This window comes from Gossypium hirsutum, chromosome A13, assembly GCF_007990345.1.
Source record: "Gossypium hirsutum isolate 1008001.06 chromosome A13, Gossypium_hirsutum_v2.1, whole genome shotgun sequence".
Taxonomy (NCBI): Eukaryota; Viridiplantae; Streptophyta; class Magnoliopsida; order Malvales; family Malvaceae; genus Gossypium; species Gossypium hirsutum.
In genome coordinates this window covers 11,792,003-11,815,869 of record NC_053436.1, presented here as the reverse complement: position 1 = coordinate 11,815,869, position 23,867 = coordinate 11,792,003, and the positions used below count along the sequence as shown (strand labels likewise).

At 35.0% G+C, this 23,867-nt stretch overlaps 1 non-coding gene across 1 annotated transcript; it reads right to left on the bottom strand.

The window, feature by feature from the left end:
- Nucleotides 1-10,604: 10,604 nt before the first annotated feature.
- LOC121213081 (small nucleolar RNA R71) lies at nt 10,605-10,710 on the bottom strand. The gene has a single exon (XR_005908450.1). It is a non-coding gene; the product is annotated as a small nucleolar RNA R71 (small nucleolar RNA).
- Between the last annotated feature and the right edge of the window lie 13,157 nt (nt 10,711-23,867).

Genomic DNA, 23,867 nt, shown 5'->3' with positions numbered 1-23,867 from the left:
CCTTTCTGCACATTAATAAGAGTTCTACCTATTGCTAGAAAAGGTCTACCAAGAATAATTGGTACCTCTTTATCAACTTCACACTATAGAATAATAAAATTTACTGGAAAAACAAATTTATCAACTCTTACCAGCACACAGGAGTTATCTACTAGCTGCAGCATGACAGTGGTGGGTCTTGCCTTCCCAATTTCTAACTTCCTGAAAACAGACATATGTATTAAATTTATACTTGCATCTAGATCACATAATGCCTTGCCAACATAATGGTTTTCAATTGAATAAGGGATAGTAAAACTCTTTGGGTCCTTCAACTTTGGAGGTAATTTGTTCATCAACATTGCTGTGCGCCCTTCAATGAGAGCAACAGTTTCAAATTCCCTTAATTATCGCTTCTTTGACAAAATATCCTTCATGAACTTAACGTAATTTGGCATTTTCTTCAATGCTTCCACTAACGATATGTTGATATGAAGATTTTCCAAGACATCCAAAATTTTTTTGAATTGAAAATCTTGCTTAGACTTCTGAAATCGCTGAGGAAAAGGTGGCGATGGTCTTCCTTCAACTTGTTACGGATGTTTTACCGTGGCATTCTTATTGGCAACACGAGTTGATTATACTTCAACATTGTTTTGTTTGACCTTCTCAGTTGCAGACTGTTCCATGAATGGTTTTGAATTCGTTACATGTGTAAAATCCGAGCTATCCTCTTCAACAACAAGATCATTAATAACTCCAGGTAGTTGAGTACCACTTCTGAGTGTAATGGCCTTGCAATGCTCCTCCCATTGAGATCTTGAATTTTCAGTATCACTTGGTAATGCTCCTTAGGGTCTTGAACTTAATGCACTGGTAATCACGCCTACTTGATTTCCAAAAGCTCTTAGTGATGCAGCTTGACTTTATATTACAACATCTTTCTTGGCCATATATTCCTTTAATACGGCTTCCATCGATAAATAAGATGATGCTGAACTTTGTTTAACATTTTGCTGTGGCATGGTTTGATTATATCTAAGTGGTGCACTTATGACATTCTATTGAGCAACATTACTGGAATTTCCCAATCCTTGATTACTCCAACTGAAGTTGGGATGTTGTTTCCACCCTAGACTATATGTACTAGAATATGGATTACTATTCTGATTGAAATTTTCCATGTAATATACTGAGGCTGGGTTCGATGGGCATTCATAAAAAACATGATCTTCCCTATAATAAATGCATGTTAGGTTGGCTACTTTCATTTCCTGCATTGCAGTTGGTCTCTTTAATGTTTTAATCACATTGGCTAGAGATGATACCTGGTCTATTGATAAGGTGATCATGTCAAGCTCCATTGCTCCAACAACTTTTCTGTGTGAACCCATTCTTGTAGTCGGATATTCATAATCATTGTTAGCTATCTTTTCCAGAATTTCATATGCCTCATTGTATGATTTATCTAGCAAAGTGCCATTGGTAGATGCATGAACTACCATCTTTGTATGTACATTTAATCCGTTGTAATTCATTTTCGTCTGTGTCCAATTTTGGAAACCATGTATCAGCCATTTTCTAAGTAATTCTTTGAATCTCTCTCAAGCTTTATATAACGTCTTATCCTTGGATTGCTGAAAAGATGTAATTTCACTTCTTAACTTGGCATTCATGTTTGGAGAGTTGTATCACAATAAAAACCTTTGACAAAGTTCATTCCAAGATGCTACTGCTCTTGATGGCAAAGCATTTAACCATGCTCTGGCACGAGCTCGCAATGAATAAGGAAATAACTTGAGTTTCAGGGCATATTTAGGAACACCCTGTTGCCTGAATGAATTATAGACCTCAAAAAAGCGTCTTAAGTGCAGCTGTAGATCTTCAGTAGGTAATCCAAAATAGGCACTACATGTTCTCTAATGGGTCTATCTCTATCACCTATCACACGAGGAATATCAGCATCCTTACCATTCAGATGTAATGGATCTTCTCTATCTAGATCATTTACAATCCTTTCCATCTCTCGCAATACTTTTCTTCTAATCAAGGTTCTCTCAATTTCAGGATAAAAATAATATTCTTAGTTCTTGGGAATATCTCTACTCATAAACTAGCAACAAACTTGAAAAAGAAAAAAAAAACAACTCAATAAGCTAAAACTAAAAAAATTAAATTAATAATAACAAACCGAAGTTCACCAAATTGACGATCCCGACAATGGCACCAAAAACTTGTTGCCTATGAAATAATATGCGAATGTGCAAGTATACACGTCGAATCAAGTAATAAAGTAGTAGGTAAGATCGTCTCCACAGGGATCAGTTATGATTTATTTGGTTATGTTATCACTATGAATTATATGAATCAAGCTATGGCAAAAGAAAATAGAATAACAAAATGTGTAAAGGATAACCACTTATGCAATATTAAAATAAGATAACTAACTTAAAATGTTGTGGCAACGTAATGAGACAAAGTTGAGAGGAAAACACTGTTGAATGTGAAGGTTGGAATTACTCAAATTACACCCTTATAACACAATAATGCCATGGTAAAGTTTTAACCAGTCTACTGCTTAGAATCTAACTACAGTAATTTGCTTCTTTTAAGAGCCAGACTGCAAGCTACCAATCCTAAGGCTTTTTATGTCTACAAGCTTCAAGGATGATACCCAATATTTTTTTTCTTACTCTATACATAGCACAATTCTATGTCTAGAGTGCTACAAATATTCTTTCGAGCACTCATTTATCATTCGATCACAATCCAACTAATCTAACCTTTTTAGAATTAAATCAAGTTTGTGAACATACCATACATCCATCTTTTTCTAGAGACATGCATTCAAAATAATGTAAATCGAATGAAACAGTAGATCTAGTCAAAATATTGCCTGATCATTAATGGAAATAAAGATTCATCAAGTAATTCTAACCTGATGAAATTAGCTTATAGGTTGAAAATCAACATCCAAAATAAAGGTATCATTCAACAACATCATTTAACAGTTAAAAATCCCCAAAAAATAATCAAGATAATAAAGGAAGAATTTCAGAAAGCTTTCGCTAAATCAGCTCCCAACTCTAGTGCTGCAATATAGTGGAAGACCTAGGGTTGAATGCTTCGTCCCCTTTCTTGCGTCTTTATTCTGTGCTTTAGTTGTTACCCTCTCTTCTTTTCTCTAGGTTTTTTACACGAGTTTTTTTTGGAGAAGAAGAACCGCTCCTCAATTCTTATATAAATCCTCTGTCTGTAGAATTCTCCTCTCTTTTCTCTTTTATAGGTAGGTCCCCCATCTCAACACACATTTTTCTCCCTCTTTTTTAGGCGAATTTTTTCGGTACACGTCCAACTAGCTGAGAGTGACAAGGACTGAGTGCTGTGTCAGCATCTTCCTGGAATTGCCATGGCATTTATACTGGAAATCTGTCCAACCTTTGGCCATGAGAAAACTTCACTCATTCATTTCTTTTCTTCTTTTTTACACCTACTACAAACACAAACAATTCATTTTCTTCCACCAACAAAAGTAACATATAGAAACATTGAAAGTACAATCCAAGCTTCATGATGAAATGTTGCAAAAATATCCTAAAAATGTAAATATAACCACTTAAATACAAATAATTAATCAAGTTTAGAGGCAATATAACTCTTTTCAAGAGTTATCATCTGCCCCTTGCAACTAGAATTGAGGCTTGCCCATTTGACCTTTTATTTGGGCTATCTCTTTATCGATTTTGTCTTTGCTTAGTAGATTTCCCTTCACGTCATTAAACAAGAGATTATCTCTCCCATAAATCAGGGTCTTACTGAAACTAGAATTGAGGCTTGCCCATTTGACCTTTTATTTGGGCTATCTCTTTATCGATTTTGTCTTTGCTTAGTAGATTTCCCTTCACGTCATTAAACAAGAGATTATCTCTCCCATAAATCAGGGTCTTACTGAAAGTTTTGTAAGAAAGAGGTAAATGACACAACAACAACATAGTCTGATCCTTGTCGTTGACATTTGCATCAAGATTTTTTAGGTCATTGAGAAGTGTAACAAACTCACTTATGTTAGCCTTAGTGGAATCACCTTCAGCCATCCTGAATGTGTAGAGACGTTATTTTAACACTAACCTGTTGGCTAGAGATTTCATTATGTATAACGCTTCCAGTTTTCTCCATAACACAAATATTGTTTTCTCTATCAATACCTTCTGTAACACATTGTTTGTAAGGCATAGTTGAATTGCAGATAAAGCTTTTTCATCAAGCACTTCCCATTCTGGCTAGTTTGCATCCACGAGTTTCTTCCTTGTAATGATTTTTTTTAGTCTATTCTTGATCAGTATTGTTGTTATATGAACTTGCCACAGATTAAAATTTGTGATTCCATCGAGCTTCTCAAGGATGGGTTGAATGTAAAAATTGAACCACGGATAAACCTGTGTAAGAAACGGACAAGAATAATAATGATGAAATTGAAAATATCGAACACACAAATTTTACATGGAAAAACTACTCCGAAGAGGATAAAAAAACATGAGCAAAAGGAGATTTCTCTAATAAGAGAAAAGTTCAAGATAAAGAGAGTCACAATAAAGAAAACCTAAAACCCTAAAAGAAAAACCCTTTCAAACCAAAACACAAAATTCTCTTTTAATTGTTTTATATTTTTATATATTAAACCTAAGGTAACTAAGGCCAATTTATAGGTTGAAATTCATAGCTTTTATAACTAGAATATCTATAGGTTAATTAGAGTTTAAGTGGGGGAACCAAAATAGAGTTTCACTGAGAGAAGAAAACTGAGAAACTTGAGGAACATGTCGCCATGTCGTGATGTGGCATTCATGTTGTCGTGATAAGTAAGTGTCACGTCATCGAGATAAAAACTTTATTCTCATTGTGACAGTGGCTTCTCGTTACGATGCCGAGCTTTATCTTGTTAAGACGTCACTTATTGTTTTCTTTGAAATGCGAGACATACTTCACAAAACTGTTGCTAACATATATAAAATAGTCTAGAATTGATTAACAATAAAATGTATTATAAATATATATACTTACAATTTATTATATCAAAAACTTCCAGTTTGAATTTTTTTACATAAATAATTATATATTATATTAATCACGCCTTAATATTAGGCATATGATTTTTTAGAGTATCAAGTATATCTATTGGATAGGCATATGAATTTTAGCATCTAGTGAGGAATAATCACACAAGGTAGAATGAATGTTTATGGGAACAATCTCATGAAGTAACATATTCATGCGAGGTATAGTGATCATATCTCCTAAGGTTGTCATAATAAGGAGAAAATATACTTTAAAATTGATCATTAGCTGCTATCTAAAGAACTAAAGCATTTACCGTGCTACAATTACTTTTCAATTATGTAATAACTTAGAATTTAATGTCTTTAAAATTGTGAAACTGGAAGGTATACTTAGCTTTTAGTTGTTTTGCAAAATTTCGTATCTACCATAGAAAGCATTTTTTAAGAATAATGTTAACTATTTTGTTGGTAGAATATATATATATATATAAGTGAAAAAAGTAGTGCTTTGGTCATAATGGTCGACTTTTTACTAAGAGTATTTGTATTTTAGGTGAGTGATGGAAGTGGTATTTTGACCACAATGATCAACTTATCCATTAAGAAAATGTATCTAGGAGTGTAAAAAAAGTGACGCATAACCACAATGAATGGCTTTTTTTTATAGAAGAATTTATATTTTTTGAGAATGGCGGAAGTGATGCTTTGACCGTTATAGTCTTCTCCTCCATTAGATGTAATTGCACGCAAGAGAGTGACAAAACTGGCACTTTAACCACAATGATCAACTTCTTTACCAAGATAACTTGTATTTTGGGAGAGTAATAGAAGTGATGTTTTAACCATAATGGTTAACTTCTCCACTTTTATTTTAAGAGAGTGATGGGAGTGATGCATGTATCAAAATGATCGACTTCTCTACTAAAAGAAGTTGTAATCGAGAAAGTAACAAAAATGGTGCCTTGACCTTGACCAAAACGATCAACTTCTCCACTAAATGAATTTGTATTTGGAAAAGTAATGAAAGTGGCACTTTGACCACAATAGTCGACTTCCCATTAAACATACTTATGTAGAATAATTAGTTGAATTGGCCAAGCATGAAAATTCAGAACATCAAGTTGACATTTCAAGCTTGTAAGTATGTACTTAGATATCAATAAAAAAATTTCAAACACATGTAAAACCATAAATAAGGTCTGTTAAATTGAAATACACACCTTTTAAACATCACTTAGTTGCTTATTATTTTTCTGTGGTAATTTTTTCTTTAAGTATTAAAATCATGTGTAGGATGTCCAAAAATCCTATGGAAATTACAATACACAGAGCTAGATTTTTCTCCATTAGTAGGTTGGAATGCAACACTAGTTAGACAAACACTACCTTCATTCACCCATTCAAAAGTTCAAGTACTTTTTCCGTAGAGCGTGAGAATGATGTTGGAAACTAAGTTTAGGTTTCTTAAATAAATTTTCTCAATTTGAAGCAAATAAGCCACCTTCTTTATGATGAAACTGATGTTCGTCACTTATTTCCCATGATAGTATTACAAGTTCTTCTCGTAGCCTTTACCAAGCTAGAAAAAGAAGGTAGTGAGTAATTTTGCAAGGAAAGTTGGAATTCATCAAACATACCTTGGATGTATATTTTAACTAATTGCTTTTCATCATGATTTTCTTGCACATTTAAAACTTTCACTCTAAAATGTTGAATGTAATCCATGACATCCTCCTTTGGTCTCTAATATTCTCTACCTAAGTTAACAAGACTAACCATGAACAAGTAAATAAAATAAAATTGAAAATATTGAACATGCAAAATTTAACATGGAAAAATTTCTCAAAAGAGGATAAAAAAACTAGGAGCAAAAGGAGATTTCACTATAATAAAGGAAAGTATAAATGATGGAGAGAATTAAGGAAAACCCAAAGCCCCACAAGAAAAATCCTTTAGAACAAAGAACAAAATTCTCCCAATCTAAATATTTATGTTGTGTAAAACATAGAGCAACTAAGGCCTATTTATAGGCTGGAATTCGTAGCATATATGACTACAATAACCCTTGATTAATCAGAGTGGGAAACTAGAAATAGAGTTTATCTGGGAAAAGAAAAGCCAAAAAATTTGAACTGCACGTTGTCACGTGGCATCATGACATCGGGACAAAAAGGATCGCGTTGTCGGGACGAGGGATTTCTTCTCGTCGTGATGATGACTACTTGTCGGGATGAAGAACACTTTCTCGTTGCGACTTCACACACTGTTTTGTCCAAAATGCGAGGCATATCTCCATAGTTTATGTCACTATATGTTTGGCGACAAATTTACCTAAAAAAGATTTGGTAGGAAATGTTTTTGTGACATTTCTAAAAAATTTAGACGATTTCCCATCGTCACCAATTGGAATTCTTATTTGTGAAAAATTATTATTTATTTCCAAATTGTTTATTTTTTTATCACTATTATTAATAGGTTTTGGTAATGACATTTTGATTTATCATATTTGTAATACATAAAAGGTGACATATATTTTTTTAGGAAAAAAAGTTTAACATAATAAACATGTTGATTTGTCACTTTTTATTTTTTATTTTATATTTTGTTGACAATTTTAAGAATCATAATAGAAAATTTTTACTTGATGTTTGGTTCGTAAATAATTTTTAAATAACACTTTTGGTTTGTCACTACTATAAAGCAAATATAATGACACATTCTTAAATCACTAAAACTTTAACTTTATACAACATTATGAGTAACATCATAATATTTTATATAAATAAATATAATAATATTTTATATAAATAAATAATGTTATTTATTCATCATGTATTTTATTAAGTAATGATGAATTTATTAAGTGGCACTTAAATTAGTGTCACAAAATATATATTAAACGTGATGAAAATAAATAATTATCACGTTTAATGATTAATGGTATATTTTATAAGAAACTTTTTAATAAAGAAATCATAGTTTTACATCATTATATATTTGGCGCTAAAAATTACCGCTAAAAAATTTTGGTGGGAAATGTTTTTGTGACATTCTAAAAATTGTGACAATTTTTCATCACCATTACCATAAACTCTTATTAAACGTGATTATTCTTGTTGATGTAATTTCTTTTAATTTAGCAACTGTATTTTTTTTTCTAGTTTGATAATTTATCAACTAGATCTCAATTAAAACCAACTTTTCTTACCTTTTTTAGACTCTTAACCTAAGCCCATTACAACCGTTTAAAGACCTTTTGATTGGTGTATCATCTCATTTTATAATGGTTGAGATTTGATTTTTAAGCAGCATATGGTAATAACATTTCTCGTTCGACTGTTGAGTGCACAATATTTGAAACACTTTGAGTGCTTTGAGTGATCTTGAGTGAGGGTGTTAATTCTTGTTGATTTTGAAGTTAAGGTAATTATGTAAATAAGGGAAGACACCTATGTCTTTGTGCTTTAGAAATTTCAGCTTGGTTAGTTTGATTCTTTAGTGTCCTTTTGGTTGAATTTTCAATGCATGATTGTTTGTAAATTATCTTGAAACATTAGTGATGAAAATGAGGGAAGTCAACTTGATTGTGGGTTGAGGATTTTGCTTAAGGACAAGTAAATGCTTAAGTGTGGGGATATTTGATAGGTGCTAAAAGTAACATGTTTTAGCTTCATTCTTAATGTGTTTTTGGGTGATTATTCGATTTAAAATGGTGAAATTTATGCTTCTAATCCTTTAAATTCATATTTCTATACTTAGGAGAGCATTTGGGAGAAAAAAAAGTTAAAAACGTGCGAAAATCGAATCAGAGCAAGTTTCAAGGGACACACGACAACGTGCTAGATTGTGTCAAAATCCCAAATTGCACTCCAAACACTCGAAAAAGTGCTTTTTAAGGTTTTTCAGGCATTCTAAGACCTATATATGACAAAAAATAAAAAGATATAAGAGAGCTGTCATAGAATACTCAAGAAAACATCTCGAAAAACATCATTGAAGCCGATTATTAAGCAAATTTCCATCAATATTGAAGATCTCCTTTTGATTTCTTTTAAATTTTTTATGAGTTTCTTTGTTTCTTATGGTTATACTGTCTTTGAGATGTTTTTATTTGCTATCATGAACTAATTTTCCAAATACCTAAGAAGATGAACCCTAGGATGGATTCTGTTATTTGAATTCTATTTTGATGCATTAAATACTTGGATCTTTTTCTCAATTATGTGTGCTTAATTCTTGGTTTGATATTTCTAGATTATTAATCCATGTTTTATGTAGTTAAATCAAAGGAGGACTAGACCCTGTTTAAGAGTAGATCTAGCGTAATTGAGTGGAGTTGCATGCAATCCTATAAATAGGACGAATAAATCAACTAGATTAGAGGCAAATCTAATAGGGGAATCTATAGATCGAGTTTATGCAATAATAGATGTTTTAATTATAATGAAATTTCTATTAATTAACCTAGAGTTTTTTACTCTTAGTCTTGAAGGGAGATATTAGCATAATTTAGGGATTTTTACGGATCATGATACTAAGTGAAGAAATTGCGTAATTTAGATTTATAATAACAGATGAAATATAGGTGAATTCTTTCCTCGGAATTGTTTTGGTTCTTGGTTGTTAATTGATTATTTTCTTAATTTGTTCTCTATCGTGTTTTGTAGTTAATTAATTTAGTTAATCTTATTTTTAATCAATCACTCCAATTTATTGGTTAAATAATAGAAAGAAAATAATTACTAGTAATTTTAGTCATTGTGGGAACGATATCTTTGGTCACTGTAGCTATACTATTAATTCATAGGTGTACTTGCCTTTGTCAGATTTTCAGTTGGTTTACGATTGCATCATGTTTTTGGCGCCTTTACCTGTGACTAAAATTTTATGAAAACTTTATTTCTATTAATTTAACCATTTTTATTTTTACTTTAATATTTTTGTTTTTAATTTAATTTTTACATTCTAATTTTTCGTTTGTTTGCTTTTGGCAGGTTCTTTTGGTTTATGACTAGATGAAACCCGTTGGATCCATTTCTTTTTGACAATGAGATTGAAAAGACTACTTGCAGAAATCGTAGAGAGGTTAAAGAAGCAAGGTGAGGTCAACAAAATATAGTAGACGATTAAGAAGAAATGGATATTTTTGGGGAGATGGGTGATAATCAAAATAATCAGCTACCTCCTGCAGATCCTGCTCCTCATATTATGTATGATTATGCTAAACCTACTCTGATTGGGGCTGAATCGAGTATTGCGAGACCGACTATTGTTGCAAATGATTTCAAGCTAAAGCTGAACACAATTCGGATGGTACAACAATATGTTCGATTAATGGTTTGCAAGATGAAGATTTGAATACTCATTTTGACTAACTTTCTGGAGATTTGCAACACATTTAAGACCAATGGTGCTACTGATGACGCCATACGCTTACTGTTGTTCCTATTATCTTTGATGAGCAAGGTAAAACAGTGGTTGAATTTATTGCCACAAGGTTCTATCACGACTTGGGATTAGATGACCGAGAAGCTTCTGTTGAAGTACTTCCCACCAGCTAAAATGGCTAAGTTGAGGGACAACATCTCTTCTTTTTCTCAAATTGGTTTAGAGACTTATATGATGTATGGGAGAGATTTAAGGATTTGTTGAGAATGTGTCCTCATCATGGGTTAAGTTTGTGACTGCAATTTCAAACCTTCTATAATGGTTTTAATCCCTTGACTAGATAACTAATTGATGCAGCAGCTGGTCGAACACTGAATAATAAAATAACTGAAGAGTTTACTGAGGAGATGACACTAAATAACTATCAATGACAAGTCATGAGAACGCAATTGATTAAATCAGCTAGTGTTTTTAATATTGATGTAGTTTCTATGATAGCAACTCAGGTTGAAGTTATCGGTAAGAAAATTGATAGTTTGAATTTTTCTAAGTAGGGGAATTAAGCAATGCAATGTGATGTGAGTGGAGTGGGGATAATTAAATCAGAATGCTTGCCCTTTGGTTCTAGCATGGAACATGAGAAAGTAAAATTTATGGTTAACAATTCTAGACTTCAAAATAACCTCTATAGTAATAACTAAAATGCAGGATGGAGGAACCATCCAAATTTCTCTTGGGGTGGTCGAGGAAATCAAAAGTCACAACCCCTTTTAGGTTTTCAGCAAGAGAAGAAGCAAAACCTTAAGGAGACGTTGGCTAAATTTATTTTGGTGTCAAAAACTCGATTTCAAAATACTAAAACAACACTGAAAATCAGCAAGCATCGATTCATGGGCTTGAAAATCAAATTGGATAGCTTGCCAAACTTGTTTCGAAAAGACCATAAGGTTAACTTACCTTGCAACACTGAAACTAACCCAAAGGAACAAATCCATGCAATCACTGTTCGAAATGTGGAAAGGTTAGTCGAGCCTGAAAAGAAGTCGAAGCTAGAAGTTGTTATGAAAAGTGATGAGGTTGAGGAAAATAAGAAAGAGCATAAGTTGATAATTAAAGACTACAAACCATGAGTTTCATACCTAGCAACATTGAAGAGAGACCGTAGAAAAAAATTGTAAATATCTTGAACTCTTAAAAAAATTTCACATTAACTTACTGTTTGTTGAAGCCCTTTCATAGATGCCATAGTATGAAATTTTTTTAAAGGAGCTATTAACAAATAAATGGAAGTTAGACGACTTGTCGACTGTGGAGCTAAATACAATTTGCTCGGCCATTTTCCAAAACAAATTACCCATCAAACTTAAAGATCCAAGAAGTTTTACTATTCCTTTTCTCATTGGTAGTTTAAATGTTGAAAAAGCTTTGGCTAATTTGGGGGTTGGTAAAAATGTCATGCCTTATAAGACGTTCAAACAACTTGGTCTTAGAGAACCTAAACCCACTAAGATGAGTATTCGATTAGCGGATAAATCAATTAAATATCGTAGGGGTATTATTCAGGATGTACTTATGAAAGTCGATAAATTTATATTCCTTGTTGATTTTGTTATATTGGACTTGGACGAGGATACTGAAGTACCTATGATCATAGGTCGACCCCTTTTAGCCACTGCTAGAACTGTTATTAATGTGGGTACTGGTGAACTTGTGCTTCGTGTAGGTGACGAGAAGATTACTCTTCAAAAATGTGATTTTGTGAGAATCCCTAGTGAACAAGATGATAAAAATTTTTTTGTTAATGTTAGTAATCATGTGGCTCAACGTTCTTTATAAGAAACCCCTCATAAAAAATTTTTGGAGCCATATTTTATTCAAAGTAATGGAACTTGAAGGGAAAGTGAAGAACGAATGGTTAGCTCGACAAACTAGATGAATGATGAACCAAAGGTTGATGAGAAACCAAGAAAACAAAATGAAGTAACAAAGCAATGCCATGATGTGCATGTAAGAAGAATGAACCAATTCAATGTAACACCCCAAACCCAGCCTGGATGTTATGGTCAGATTAGGAGATGTCACATGGTAGTGTGTTTGAAAAATCCTAGCATTACTTAAACCAATTGATGTTCATGATAAGTTTTTTATTTATGATTGATCGTACTTGAAAACTAATTATTATCACGATAAAGGCAAGCGCACCTATCGAACAGTAGCATAGCTTATAGCAAGACCGGAATGTCGAACCCATAGGAACTAAAAGTACTAGTATTAACCTTCTTTTTATTATCTAGCCTAAAAATAAGAGGATTTGTTTTATCTAAACTAATTAACTAAACTGAGAATGCACAGGAAGTAAATTGGGGAAATACTTTTGGGAAAACTGTTTGATTTGGACAATACCCAAGGGAAAATCCACCTAGACTTCACTTGTTATTTTACTTTGAATTAGAAGATTTATTCACTTGACTCGATCCGTAGAAATCCATAATTTATATTATTATCTCTTTTGAGACTAACAACGTCTAACCCTAGGTTGATTAATTGAAATCTCTTTCTAATTAAAACCCCTAGTGTTGCATTAACTTGATCTATGGATTCCCTTATTAGGTTTGACCCTAATCCGGCAGATTTATGTCGCGCTATGTCTAGGGGTGCAATCAACTCCACTTAATTATGCTAGATCTACTCTTAGACAGAGACTTTTGCTCCTCTGAATAAGCAGATCAATACTTGAATCAATATCCTGAAATATTAAAGTAAGAATTAAGAACACATAATTAAGAACAAATCAAGTATTTATCATATAATTCAGAAAATAATAACAAGATCCGTCTTAGGTTTCATCCCCCTTAGGTATTTAAGGGATTTAGTTCATATGTGTAAAAGAAAACATCTCAGAAGAATAATGATAACAAAACATAAAGAAAGCCCAAAAACCCCTGAAGGAAATTGAAGGGAGATCTTCAGTCTTGAAAGAGAATCCGGTTTCTGAGATGGATCAATCGGCTTTCTTCGAGTAATTCCTTGCCCCCTACTCCGTGCCTCCCCTCTAGGTGCCCTTCTAGGGTGTTTATATAGGCTTTAGAATGCTTCCAAACCCTTAAAAGTGGCCTTTTCCAAATAGAACTAGACTTGGGCTTGACAGTGACACGCCCATGTGGGGTGGCTTAGGCCGTGTTAGAGTCTGCTAAAAAGACACGAGCATGTGGTCTATCGGTGTGAGGAAGTTCAGGTCATGTTGATTTCCCACGTTGATCCATTTTCTCCGTTTTTGGCCCGTTTCTCGCTCTTTTTACTCTCCTATGCTCACCTAAGTATAAAACATGAAATTAAAGGATTAGGAGCATCAAATTCCACAAATCTAATGATAATTCATCCAAAAAATGTACTAAGCATGGGATAAAAATATGTATAAATTATGACTTATCAAATATTCCCACATTTAAGCGTTTGCTTGTCCTCAAGCAAAATCCTCAATTCACAATTAAGAATTCATTATTCTCAACTTATAATTCCTATCAGTAATATCTCAAAATAATCTATAAGTAATCATACATTGATAATTCAACTAGAAGAACATCAAAGTTTCAAACATTCCAAGTTGAGCATTTTATCACAAAAACATAGGTGTTTCCCCTCATCTAAGTAATCACCTTTGATTCAAAATATCACAGAATTCAACATCCTCACTAAAGATTCACTCAAATCACTCGAGGTGTTTAAGGACAACAAATTTAGCACTCATCAGTCAATATGAAAAGTTATTACCATAGGCTTGCGTGAAAATCAAATCTCCACCATTATATATTGAGATGATGCATCAATCAAAAGGTCTTTAGAGGGTTGTAACGTGGCTTTGGTTAGGGGGTGTGGTCACAAACTAAAAGGGAAGGTTAGAATAGAGATTGAATTGAAAAATCACATAACTAGAAAAATACTAAAGCTAAAAAATTATATTCCTAATTAGATGATCCTAAAATTGAGCTTTTCTTCATGGTTAACATCATTTTAAACCAAGCCTTACATAATTTCGTAATATGCTAGACCATCTCAATTGCAGCAACTTCGTTTTTTTAAGAACAAATCAAGTAACATAGAACTTTGCTAACTATCAAAAATAAAACATAGCTAAGCAATTTATTCAAATCAAATCTCGACAGGATTGGCAGGATTGCCCACGGCCATGTCACACGGCCGTGGCAACGTATCGAATCCCATGTTTAGGGAAAACTTTTGCTCTATTTTCACACGGCCGTATCGTACGGCCATGGGGAAAAATTCTTGTTTTGATATCCCAGGATACTGATTCAAGATAAGCTCTTATTCAGAGGAGGAATAGACCCTGTCTAAGAGTAAATTTATCATAATTAAGTAGAGTTGTTTGCACGCCCAGACATAGGGTGACAAGATTTTGCCGGATTAGGGTAAAACCTAATAAGGCAATCCATAGATCGAGTTAATACAACCCTAGGGTGTTAATTAGAGAAAAGTCTCAATTATTCAATCTAGGGATTAGACGTTATTAGTCTTGAATAGAGATAATAATATAACTGAGGGATCTCCAAAGAACAAGTTAAATGAATAAATCGTCTGATTCGGAGCCAGAATAACAAGTATAGTCGAGGTGGATTTTTCCTTAGGTATTGTCTTAATTCAATCGTTTTCCAAAAAGTAATCCCCTAATTCCATTCTCTGTGAATTCGTAGATTAGTTAATTAGTTAGTTAAAACAAAACCCCCTTATTCTTAGGCTAGATAATAAAAAGACAATCATTACTAGTACTTTTAGTTCCTTTGGGTTCGACAATCTGGTCTTGCTAAAACTATACTACTGTTTGATAGGTACACTTGTCTGCATCGCGATAATAGATAGTTTCAAGAATGATTAATTATAAATTTTTAAAACTTACCTGTCACGAAAATCGTGATCAATAACCTTAATTGAAGAATCCCTAGAATCTGAAACACTGATGTAGGCCAAATACGCCTCACATCCCTTACGAACCAACTTTTCCACCCTCAATGTAGAAATCACATTCGATAAGTAATTCCGATGTTTCCCAATTACGACTACCTCGCTATCCTCCTCCATTCTCAATACAACCCTTTTTAAGGTACAATCCAAGCTCACTCAGTGTTTAACCAACCAGTTCATTCCCAGTATTAAATTGAACTCCCCAAATGGAAGCTCCATCAGGTCAACTAGAAAAATAGCCCCTTGAACCTCTAAAGAGACTTCTCTAAATAGTTTATTAACTCTTATCGATTGCCCTAACAGGCTTAGTACGGTAACCTCACTCGTAGTACTCTCAACCAAGATACCCAAGTTCTCAGACACAATACAAGCGATATTAGAGTGAGTGGATCCTATATCTATCAGTGTAGTATAAGATACATTATAAATAAAGAATGTACCCATGATGACATCTGGAGCATCTCCATCCTACTGGTAATGTGCAGCATAAACTAGAGCCGTCTGCCTTACCTCAGCATGACCAACACCTCTACCTGGTGCTCTCTGACCACGACCCAAACTGTTACCACCTCTGGCCTACCCATGGCCTCTCGGTGGCTGCTGAACTACCCTCAATGATGGTACAGCACCAGTACCTGGAGCTTGCATCTGATTGGGCCTCTGTGGACACTCTCTAATATGGTGCTTTAATGAACCGCACCTCAAGCATGCTTCAGCCCCGTTCCAGCACTTTCCCTAATGGCGTCTACCATAGTCAGTACATGGCTACAATCTAGTAGCAGCAACAGGGGCCCCAACTCTGATCAGCCCATCAACCCTGGCCTTTTTCTTAAACGTTTGAATGAAACTCGAGGGCTCAAAATCCCTCTTATTCCTACCTCTCTCTGTGTCCCAGTTCTGGCGCTCAGCGCGCTTAACTTCCTTGGTGATTTTTGCCTTATCAACCAGTGCAGCAAAATCTCGCTCCCTCTGTGGAGCTATCAAAACCCTCAAGTTATCCCTGAGGCCATCCTTGAAGTGAACAAATCGATCATACTCCGTCACCACCATACTTTACGCATAACGGCTCAGTCACAAAAATTTGGCCTCATACTCGGCCACTGATCTATCCCTCTGAGTCAGATTCAGGAGCTCTCTCTTACGGGCATTCACATAACTGGCACCTACATACTTTCCCTGGAAAGTGGTCTTAAAATATTCCTAGAACAATTGTTCGGGCTGAGTGCCCTCCTTAACAGTGAGCCACCATTGATATGCCTCATCACGTAGAAGCGATATAGCACCCTTTAATTTTTTCTTGGGGATGCAGTCCAGATCGTCTATAATCTTCCTTGTGCCCTCAATCCAGTATTCAGCCACATTAGGGGCAACCCCAGCGACAACCCTGAAAATCTCGGCTCTATTTGGCTGGAGTCATTCCATAATTGACCCTCGGCATACAGCTCTAGTATTGGGCCCAACGACCCTCTCTAAAATCCTTAACATGGCTTGGGGTAGTGTGTCATCCCTAGACGCTTGATCACGAGACCTAGTCTCATTCACAGGTGAAGCCGACGTCTCACTAGTATCCAAATTAGGTAGGTTTCTAGAAGATGAGGACCCTACTCGAGCCCCTCTACGGCCTTCACCACGGCCTCTTGTACCACATCCGCGAGTGCCTCTGGTACTCATTGTCTAATTAGGTTTTATCTGTATTAATAGTTTTGTGTATCAGTTTATAGTTCCAGTATTTATTGACAGTTATTTTATGAAAATAGTATCAGGAGTGTAATGTTTATTTCGAACATCATAATGTCAATCAATGTCTATCGATTTTACTATAGTATCAGTATATAATATGTTGAGTGTTTTCAGTCCAATCTATCTATAGTAATCTCGGTACATACTATCTCTAGTATTTTTAGTTTTTAAACAATAACAGTTCAAAGGACTTACAGGATCGGCGCCGAAAGACTCTGTGTACTACACATTTGGTAAAAATATTTCAAATCATTAGAAAATAGTTCTTAGAAAATCAAATCTTAAAAACCCAAATCCACAGCCAAGTTTTGTAACCTGACTCTGATACCACTAAATGTAACACCCGAAACCTGGCCTGGACATTATGGTTAGATCAGGAAATGTCACATGGTAGTGAGTTTGAAAAATCGTAGCTTTGCTTAAACCAATTTCCGTTCAGAAACTTTGCATTTTTACTTATTAATTCCAAAATCATGTTATTTAATCAGTCGAAAATTTTCAAATGTTTATTTAGTGCGGAAGCTTATAAAACCGTTTGCATACTGGTGAGTATTTTGTTAAAATGTCGTTTCTTTTGAAAACTCGAGTTTTCCCCAATATTAGTAGTTATAAACCAAAACAATAAAAATCCAAAATTAAAAATAAAAATACGAAGAGGCCATGATACAGTAAAATACCCCAAAATAAAATCAAAATCATAATTAAGTACTAAATAAAATGAAATTGGTCGTGTGGCCCTGTTGAGCCTTCTGCTGCATCGATCCACCTATGTTTGGAGATTACCTGTATAGATAAAATAGAAGGGTGAGTTTATGAAAACTCAGTATGTAATCCCATATAAAAAAACAGGCAGAAAACAATTACAGTCTAGGCCTAAGCCCTTTTCAGTACCAGATTCAGTTTCAGTTAGGGCCTTAACCCATCTCTGTAAGGAGCAGTCATGCATTAGGGCCTTGGCCCATTACAGAATCAGTAATTAGTACAGTAATAGATATGCAATAAAAAATCCTACCCAGCTAGCCTCTACACACCATCTCCGTCCAACCCTACACTCTATGTAGGGATAAAATCAACCCACCCATCCCTACACTCCAAAAAGTATCGAATGCGACACTAGAAAATAGTTTGCAGCTGAGCTGCCAGTAAAATAGGCTCGAGGCCTTTCAGTACACTTCCCCCGAACAATATCAACCCTTATCCCAATGCAATGCAATCCACAAATATGACATGCTATGACATAATATCATGCATATAATCAGGGCATACAATATCAAATCAGTGGGACATCATCATGCTTAATAACATGCACAATTGTATCAGTCATACAGTTATTTCAGTTAATTAGGGGTCTAGGTAAGATTACTGACCCTAAGTAAGTCCACAGTCGACTCGGGTGACCCATGCAACCTTAGCAGTCAAATAGTGAAAATGAGCCCACAAGCCCATGTTGTTTGCTTGTATGGGCCCACATGCCTGTGTGGCCCACGAACCCAAAATTTCCTTGGCCGTGTGGATCATACGTCTTGGCCTAAAAAAATCCCATACGCCCGTGTGGTTCACTTGTGTGGCCCACACGACCCAATACAGTCTGACCTATGTATCACACACGGCTAGCCTCATCGATCACACGCCCGTGCTCGGTTACAAGGCCTACCACATGGGCGGCCATACGCCAGTGTGGCGTCAACAGTTCCATTATTGAGCTTTTCACCGATTATTGATTTTCAGTGCTGTGATTATACACTTGGTTACGAAAAATGGGTACACAGTCCTTGAGCACTCCAAAACCTATGTTCAACCATAACCACTCGATTAATTGCATAACAATCGTATTTATTTAACTCGAAACAAAGTAAACCTTTTTCGAGCGACAAGCTAATACCTTCTATCAATGAACCAAAACTCCCACACACTAAGGCTTCGACAGGGGATTACATGCCTTTCAGTCCTCCCCTAATTGGCAGAAACGAAACATATCATAGAAGAGTTACCAAATGGAAATAAACTGCTTAACCAAAAACTTACCGAACGAACAAACTAAGTTGCACAATAGGAAGAACGGAACACACACCAGAGCAAAATAGGAGAAGTAAGGGAAAACCCAAGAAGAATTCGGTAGTAACAATGGGGGAATTTTGATTGAAAGCAACCAAAAAGAGAAACAACAAAAGAAATGGAGAAGGGAAACACTAGAAGCAGTTTTGGCCGAGAAGGGAAATGAGTAGCTGTCAGAAAACTTGAGGAATTAGGGAGAGGGCACGAAAATTTTCGATAAGGAAGAATAGAGGTAGCAATCAGATTTTTGATAAACTTCCCCCAATCCCTTAACCTTCTCTCATATCCCTAGCTTCTCTCCAAAAAATCATCCATCACATTCTCACTAACCCTCAAATTCCCTTAAAACCGTCTACCCTAATCTCCTCAACTACCGAATTCAAACCCCACTCCAACTCTATAAAATTTCAATTAAACTACAACACCCACACGGTACAAGCAGTAAAAATAAATCCTATGTTTGCGCAAATACTCGAACTTTAAACCTCCTGCTCATTTTCCCTCCACTTAACCATCAGACCAACAGGCCCATTCTGACATATTTTTACCAACTTATAACTATAAGCCTACTACACAAAAGTAAGGCTTTATTCAATTAAAACAAAAATTTAGCTCAAGACAAGGCTTGAACCTAAGACTTCTTAGACACTCCTAGAACACATAACCACTAAAGCAGATACACTCTTGTGTCACGAACATACAGAAATAAATATATAAGAGATTTTTGGGGTTTTACATTGAAAGTTGGGGACAAAGTGTTGTTAAACAAATCAGATCAGAATTTCTCCTTCAGAGTTTAAGTCAACATGGTCCGACTTTTGTGTGGTAAAAATTATTTTTCCTTACGAAACTATTGAGGTAACACACCCTGACTACGACACATTCAAGGTAAACAATTATCATCTCAAATTTTATTTTGGTGGTAATATTGATGACGAGAGAGAGGAGCTTTGGCTCCAAGATCTGCCTTAATCGTGAGTTGAAAAGGGGAAGTCGAGCCTAGACTCTAAATAAGCGCTTCTCGGGATGCAACCTGAGTGTTTTTGCGTTATGTATTTATTTTACTTTATAAAAAACTTTCATTCATTATCATTTTTTGAAATATAAAAAAATTGAAAAAAAAAGTGAGTTACACGGCCTGGGGTGATCTACACGAGCGTGTATCAGGCCATGTGGCTACTAGGCATAATTTTTCAATTTTATTTCAACATAGTGAGTTACACAGGCTAGAGACATGGCCATGTGAGACATAAGGTTTGTCACACAGGTGTGTGTGGGACCATGTGCCCATACGGCCTCCCACATGGGTGTGGGAGAATCGAAGGGCGATTGTACACGGCCTGGACACATGACCTTAACACACAGGTGTGTGTCAGACCATGTAGCTACTTGGCATAATTTTTCCTCTTTTTTGAAGCAACACATAGGCTGGGACTATACACATGGTTGTGAGACACGGCTGTGTGTCCAAACACGGGCCAATACATGACCGTATCCCCCTTTTAAAACTAAAAACCCTAAAAATCTTTTAGGTTCTCCTCATCTCAGCGCCGATTTGCCCCCAAATCCTTCCCTTTCAACTTCCCAGCCCTTCACCCCCGATAAACACCAACCATCACTCCTACCTCGTTGGTCATCCCTCCATCTTCCTTTCTCACCTCATACTATCCTTAGTCGATCAAGCCACTGTAGCAGCCAAGTTCGTTTCCCCCTTCTCTTTTCACCATTGTAAGACCTTCACCGCAGACAGTCTACTTTGTCTCTTCCCCCTTAGTTTCTTTTCATTCATCCACCGAACAACCGCAACCTCCTACCATTCCTTCTCCTTTGCTCCATCCTAACTAGTCGTTTCAACCACCTTCATCGACCATCACCGTTCGTACTTCCATCACCACCATCGCATCCTCTACCATTCAGTTCCCCTCTAATTACAATTTTTTATTTTATTTTATTTTACTTTATTATTATTATTAGTTTTATATTCAGTTTTATTTTTATTATCGTTAGTATATTGTGTGACTACTGTTCCAATTAAAAAATTTAGGTTTAGTTATAATTTTATTATTATTGTTGTTTTTGTTTGATTCTAATTAGTATTAGTTCTTGTTGATATTAGGAGTAGACTTTTATTTTGGTTATGTGATTTGGCTTTCATCATTGGTTGGGTTGGTTGCCGATGTGTTCTATTTTTGCATGCTGATTTGTCTATGTGTTATTTCATTTGTACTGGTATTGCATTACTCGGTTGTTATATGTTCTTGTTATACATTATGACTAATACCAAAAGTAATACTAAGGATGCTGTTCCCACTTCAAAAAAGCGGAAGACACCGGGTGCGACCTCATCCTCAGCCCCCTACTTCAGTTGCAAGACACCCATGTCTCCAATCTTTCCCAGGTCCACATGTGGACCAATATGGGCATCTAAAGAAGCGACCATTGGGTTTAGGTCATTGCATAGATTGGGAGGCATTAGAGGCAATTCACTTGGTTGACCGGTTCAGACCCTCATTGACACAACTCCATAGGATCGGCTCTTCTCTATCATTGAGTCGACTTATTCAGAACTCACACAGGAGTTCTGTTTAACATTCTCCCTTCAACATGTTATGTCGCAGTGGGATGAGTTGTACACTGTATCATTTAGACTCGAAGGTGTGACACGCTATCTACGTGTCTTAGGATTCGGACCCACACTTAGACCCTATTTCGGGGAGTTCATGAGTACTAAGAGGTTCCCCACATTATACCGACACATCCACCTCTCAATTTCTCTTTTTTGGACTGATATTTTTGTGACTATGACACCATAAAACCTAAGTTAGTCAAAGGCAACTTCTCTACCTTCGGCATTGTGCTACATCTATGCCATTTTGGCACACACATTGACTGGTTGGAGGAAGAGCACCGGGTTCGTAAGTACATATGATGCTTATTTTCTTTGAAGTATGGTGATGCGATGCCCCATCAGTCTTGCATACTTTATCACCCTATCTTTTTGCCATCAGTTTGACCGTAATAAGAACGGTCCTATCTATTTGGTCCTTTACGTGACTCACCTAGCCAGGTATTTTGACCTCATTGCTACTTCGGAGTAGACATCCTTCTTTACACTAGTTGGGTAGATGATCCTATAGGGATTATCTATTATGAGTCATATAAGAATGATCGAGCACTATCATAGAGTGGGTCCCCATCGGTATATATTGTCTCATTCCAATCCTCAGGATGAGCACAAGGAGTTTCTAGATGATGATTCTCTTCGCCATGTAAACCCATCTCGTTCCCCTCAACCTCCGAGTCATCCTACTGCTACTCTCGTTGTTACACTTAAGGATCTCTCCGAGCGATTCAATTACTTTGAGCAGTGATACTTTGATCGGTTCGATAGCATTGACACGGCTTTGCATCAGATTCGCCAGCATCTCCATATCTCTCATCCTGATCATGCGCCTCACGATCCCGACACGTCTCACGATGACAATCACTAATCTCTTTCTATTTTATTTCCTTTGTTTATTTTTATTTTCAGTTGTACTTTTATTTTTATTTGTGAGACTTCTTTATTTCATTTTTATTTTGAATTATGTTTTTATTTTTATATTTTGATGGCTGTTTTTATTCGAGTTTGTACTCTCTTTATCTTATTTATTTTTATTTATCTTCTTATTAGTTTGCTAGGAAACATATACTAAATTTAGACTTGCCCACAATTTCGGTTTTCACTATTCTGGCGATTTCATCCAAATTCAAGGCAGTTTCAGTTCTTTCCCTCTTTTTTAAAATTGTGCTTATTCTGTGCTTATATCTATTTGTACATTGAGGATAGTGTACATCTTAAGTGCGGGGAGGTTGTTTGTATGCTTATGCGATAAAATCCTTGAATTATTGTTTGTTTTTAAGTAATTTTATAAAACCTAACATTCAATTAATTTATTTTAATTTGGAGTCTTTATTTTTTCGATTTTGGAATAATGTGTGAATTTTTGTGCATTGTGTGATTTATTCTTTAAGACACGAGAGAGTCAAGCATGATAAGTTGTTTTTCAAAAATTATAAATTTAGGTTGTCTCCTTAAAATAAAAAATTATTTTGACATTTTAATTTGCAAGTTTGACGTCAAAACCATAAATTTTTGTGAGCTTTTGAGCTTATAGAGCATATATATTGTTTCGTGCACATTTTATTTTTGATTGTGAGTATGTCGACTTGATTTATTATTCTAGAACTTGCTTCGATTATGCATGTCAAGACTAAATTATTGATTTGATATATTGAGATGATAAAGGCACTTAAGATTTAACCCACTTAACCTGTAAAAAGCTTACCTATTGAATTAACCCTTAGTAAACCCTATTGTTCCTAACAGATTTTTTTTCTAACCCATTAATATTAACCCATAACACATATATATGTTGTAAATTTTTTTCTATTGACTCCCTTTTTTATTGAGATTTGATTTGGTTAATTGTCTAATTATATTTTATTTTTTGAATTTTTGAATTTCATTTTTGTTTAAAAAATCAATCAAAAAATCAAAAAGAAAAAAATATATCAAAAAAATATATATTTGATTGATATTAAATAATTAGTTTCATATTCTGTTGAAAAGCTCAATTTCATCTGTGATTATTCTTGTTGACATAATTTCTTTTAATTCAGCACTTGATT